At 41.9% G+C, this 5276-nt stretch overlaps 1 pseudogene; it reads right to left on the bottom strand.

Annotated features, from left to right (window-relative positions):
* Positions 1-444: 444 nt before the first annotated feature.
* On the bottom strand, positions 445-1060 carry LOC101612649 (annotated as a pseudogene).
* Between the last annotated feature and the right edge of the window lie 4216 nt (positions 1061-5276).

The following is a 5276-nucleotide window of genomic DNA, read 5'->3' as shown; positions in this document are numbered from 1 at the left end:
AATATATAAACAAATCACAAAAAGTATGAAACAGGAAAAAACACAAGAATGTCCTTTGTTTTTTTAGAATAAAGGTAGGAAACAGGACATTGTTTTTAAAAAGACAATTTTTTTTTCATAATAGTGAATTTGCCTGCTAATGGCATTAAAACAAATTTCTGTTTGTAACCTTAACACAGCCATATTTTCACTCTTTACAAAAATCAATTCTCCCAGTATAAACAGTATTTTATCATACTAATCTTTAAGTTGCACCACTAAAATGTAGTTATACACCCCAATTTCTACCCTCCTGAAACATTCTGCACAATGAAATCCAATCACTGGAATGGATAGTTTCTCAGAGAAGCAACTTTGCCTTGACTGGAAGATGATTTGTTAGTCAGTATTCCTCTGTTCCAGCCAAAAGAAGGTTCATGAACAGAAATACCGGGTTCCCTGTGCTCATCGATCAAGGGAACGCTTCTGAGCAGCTTCTGAGCAAACATTCCTTAACAAGTTGATCACAGCTCTAGGGTCTTCACTCCTCATAATGGCACTGCCAGACACAATCATGTTAGCTCCTGCCTTTGGCATCATATCTTCCATGAATGTCTGTCCTCCAAACCCAGGTTCTACTGTCATAACCAAGGCCATATCTATTTGATTAGCCCATGGTGCCAAATATTCAACTGTAGTTCCTGGTTTAATGGCAAGACCAACCTTCTTCCCATTCTCCCGGATGTCTTTAATCAAAGCCCCTGGGTTCTCAGTAGCTTCCAGATGGAAGGTATACTGATTGGCTCCTGCTACAGCCATTGGCTTTACCCACTGTTCTGGCCTGGACACCATCATATGCATGTCAAAGAAAGGGTCCTGGCCTAGCTGCTTTCAGAGGCTTTCTACCACAGGGTGACCAAAGGTGATGTTGGGAACAAAATGCCTGTCCATTACATCCAGGTGCAGAGAATCGGCCCCCGAGTCTAGCATCCAGACACACTCGGCCCCTAGGTTGGCCAGGTTGCTGTTGAGGATGGACGGGCCAATCTTGCAGCCCGACGCCATGGTGCCGGTTCCCCAGAGCAAGTTAGCGCACGAGAACCCGGCCGGTGCAGGCGTCACTCCGACCCTCCCGGCGCTCGCCTTCTGTTTCCCCAATTTTACTTAGTTTCAGCTGGGGCCCTTTTAAGGTATGATAAGGTGTTTCTCTCCTTAGGATCTGCATCTGTCTGAAAAACAGAGGCAGATTCTCAGATGGAGAGTAAACTTAGCACAAGATAAATGGGATAACTATTATTTTTTAGAGAGAGTTTAATAGGTGTAGGCCTACTTGTAGCCCACAATTGGTGGGCGCTTGACAATAGAGAGCAGGCTCATTGTTGAATATGGTTCTGACTTGTTTCCCAGCTCCAGCTATGTGTTCCATTCCACTGAGCAGATCAGTTAGCCAAATCAAGAGCAGTTTATTTCCCACCATGGTTGTGTGCCACTATTGCACTTGTGTGAACATCATGTCAGGTTGTTTGCTGCTAAGTAAGTGAGACCAGCATTGCTTGGACAGATACTTCTCATTTCCCCCCCAGTCACTCATGTAGCACCTTCAAGCACTAGACTCACTAACTGTCTGGGCACTGACTCTCTTCCAGCTTCCAGTATTGTCACTCCACGTTATGTGCCAACAGCATATGGTGTCTTCAGCAGTAGAGTCACTGATATTTAGGTTGATGACTGTTAGGTTTAATTTGATCCCTGCCATATTGGGTTGGTTTATGTTGTTTGGTGTTTTCATGGACTTTGGAGTTTTATGTGCCTTCTCTGAGTTTGGTTATTGTGATCTACTTCTTGTATGCACTTGATGTGATTATTTGATTCTTATGTGTGGAGAATTCCCTGAAATACTTTCTGTAGGTTTGTTTTTGTGTTCATATTTTTCCCTATCTGCTTTTAGGATTTTCTCTTTGATGGCAATGTTTAGAGTCTTAATGACAATATGTCTTGGAGAGTTTCTCCTTTGGTCCAATCTGTTTGGAGTTCTGTTATCGTCTATCCTGATGGGACTTTCTTTTGAGAGAGCAGCAAAGTTTTCTTTGATAATTTTTTAAAATAAGTTCTCCATGCCTTTGGTTTGAATTTCTTCCCCTCTGGTATTCCCATGATCTGAATGTTAGGACATTTAAGGGTGTCCCACAATTCCCTCATGTTCTGTTCACAGAAATTTTTGAACTCTTGAACTGTTTCTTCTGTTTTGTCTTCCACATCTTTGTTTCTATCCTTCACATCACAGACTCTATTCTGGAGAGCTTCTAATGAGTTAGGATTGCATTTCTACTACTCTTTTGTATATGGTTTCCATCCCTCTGTCAAATTCCCTTTTCTCGTCCTTTTCTGATTTTCTTCATGCTTCTTGGAATTCATCCTTATATTTCTTTATTTCCTCATTTAGCATATCCAGCTGGTGTTTGAGGTCCTCTATTTTTTTCTTTCCTTCATATCCTATCTTTGGACCCCTTCCATTCTCTTATCTATCAGGTCTAGTCTAGTGATGGTAGCATCCACTCGATTATCAGTCCTTTTTTTGTTTTTCTGCAAGTTCTACCAGTAGCTTGTCAGGGCTGCATTGCTCATAACTTCAATTTGGGGTTTTGTCCTAGTGTCTCTTCTATGTTTTGATCAGAGACATCCATTGTAGGACTTGGTGATCTTAGTGGATTTACTTGCATTTGATTTTTTATGATATTCTTTTTGTGTTGTGGTTTGCCCTTCCCAGTGGGGTCAGGGAGAATGGAACTGTGGTCCTGATGGCAGGGGAAGTGGTACCACTTCATGGGGGTGGGTACTGGTAGGAGGATGGGGCAGAGGGAAGTCATGGGGTAGCAGGGCAGAACAGAGAGGATCTGAAGTTGTGGGGGGCAGGGCATAAAGGAGAGGGTCCAAAGTCTGGGGTGGTGAGGTGAAAAGGAGAGGCCCACAGTCATGGTGGGCACAGTGGAAAGGAGAGGGTCCAAAGTTGTGGGGGTTGGGGTGGAAAGGAGAGGGCCCACATTCACGGGGTGGGGGAGGGGTGGTGCATAAAGGAGAGGGTCTGAAGTTGTGGGGGTGGGGCCGGGCAGAACGGAGTGGGTCTGATGACACATGGGTGGGTGACCAGGGGGAATCTGGCTGATTTCCCATGCCCAGTTGTGTGGGTGGAGCTATGCTGGCCTGGGTTCTTTTGCCTACAGTTAGTGCAGGAGTAGCCTGAGGCTGGGATTGTGGGTAGGATGGCTGTTTGGGCTGATTGGGAGACTGGTGGTTTAGCCAAGAGTGTGAATCAGCGAATTCCCCTTTTTGCCCCTTTGTACCCTCCTACTCATGATCCACTAGAGATTGCTTTCCCCTAAAAGGTCCAATGACCATTTAATGCCTTGCCTCTCCTTCCCTGGGAGTTGTGATGTGGTTAGGAGGATGTCATCTTGACCAGAAGTCATCACATGCATTCTTAATAGCAAATAACATTTCTTGACTGAGAAATATTGACTAAATACATGAAAGAGAAAATCTGAAGACTGAAAACTACTCAACACACTGCTGCTGACTTAAAGAGTGAGGATGAAGCTGATAAATCAAGAAATATGAATAAGGGTTCTTCCATGAATGGATTAATTCTCATACTGAATGTGGTGCTTTGAAAATGACTTCGATGGCCTCGTGTGTTTGAATACTTAATTCTCAGCTGGTAGTGCTGTTAGAGAAGCTTCTGGAACCTTTATGTGATGGAGATTGGCTGTAGGAAGTGTGTCATGAAGACCAAATCTTGAAGTGTTATAGCCTGGCCTCACTTGCTGTTCTCCCCCTCCCTCCCTGTCTTTTCTCTCTCTCTACTTCTTCCTTACCAGTATGATGATGTGACATAGGCTTACTGCTCCTGCCATGCTTTCACCATCATGATGGACTCTACCCTCTGGAATTTTATCCTAAATATCCTTTCCCTAAGTTTCTGTGAGCAATCTGTAAAGGCAAGATACTGATTCTTCTTTAGAATTTCAGAAAGGAATGCAGAAAGGAATGCAGCTCCATTGTTGATAACTTCAGTTTAGTCTGGTGAGAGGAATGTCAGACATCAGACCTACAGAGCTATAGATTATAAGTTTATATCATTTAGGCCATTATTTATTGAATTTTCTAAGTATTCTCCTGTTTTTCAGAACATTCTTCGAAGAACAGCCAGTATTACCTTTTGGAAAGCATAGTCTAACAGGTCACTTCCTAGTGTAAACTCTGTCCTATTCTACTAGATGTATGCTAGAGTATACATTAAACTCTTTTCTATAGCCCAGAAGTATAATCTGGCCTCTGTCAATTTCCCCAGTGCCTCCTAGGGTCACTTTCCTCTTCTGCCTCATTGGCTTTTGAATTCTCTGAACTTGTTAAGCAGTTTTGTATCCTGTGGTTTTCACAGATGCTGGTATTTTGCCTGGAGTGCCTTCCCCTGCTCTCCACAGGGAGACCTCTCCTTATTCTTCAAATAACATCTTAAATGATCTTAATTATACTAGCATCTCATAAATTATATTAGTATTGTTTAAGATACTATGAAATCTTGATGTATTATTAGAGAGGTCTTTTTTCATGATCCTACCTACAGATTTCCTATCTCCACCATTTTTTACAGCCTACTTATTTCCTGCAAAGCACTTTTCTTGACTTGGAATTACATGTGTTACTTATTTATTGTCTGTATTCCTAACTAAACTCTAGACTCTGAGATATGGGGTGGTGATTAATGCTTTTTCTGTTTGCCATTGTAGTCCCAACACTCAGTGAAATGGCTGTCACAAGATAGGTGATCAATGCAGTTACTACTTTCATGGGATGCTTATTAATATGATTTTTTCAGGGATACTGTTTCATGGTCAAAGAAGTTTGGAAAACTTAAGCTGAAACAATGTTAAGCAGATTTCTTTGCTGGAGAATTTCCCAGAGACCTTAATATACTTTCAGATTATTCATTGTTAGCAGGCTATCAATCCCTACATGGGAGCTGTTATTTGTACTTTTTCTTTTACTTATTTAAACTGGAACTTCTATTTTGGAAGGAGAAACTCTGAGGACTCACCAGTGCCCGTAATTTAGGGGATGCCATGTAGTTCAAGGTGCTTCCTTTATAGATAAGGAGACTGAGGTCTAGGAAGATTCACTAAGTTGTATAAAGTTACACTGTGAGCTTTTTTAGGAGCTAGGCTTTCATGAAAGTTTACACATTTAAGAGGGTCTACCACATTCTTTACATGATTAGCCAAAGCAACAGAGAAAGTTAC

The sequence above is a fragment of the Jaculus jaculus genome, chromosome 10 (assembly GCF_020740685.1).
Source record: "Jaculus jaculus isolate mJacJac1 chromosome 10, mJacJac1.mat.Y.cur, whole genome shotgun sequence".
Lineage (NCBI taxonomy): Eukaryota > Metazoa > Chordata > Mammalia > Rodentia > Dipodidae > Jaculus > Jaculus jaculus.
The sequence above is the reverse complement of the archived record's forward strand: the minus strand, read 5'-3'. Positions and strand labels throughout refer to the sequence as shown.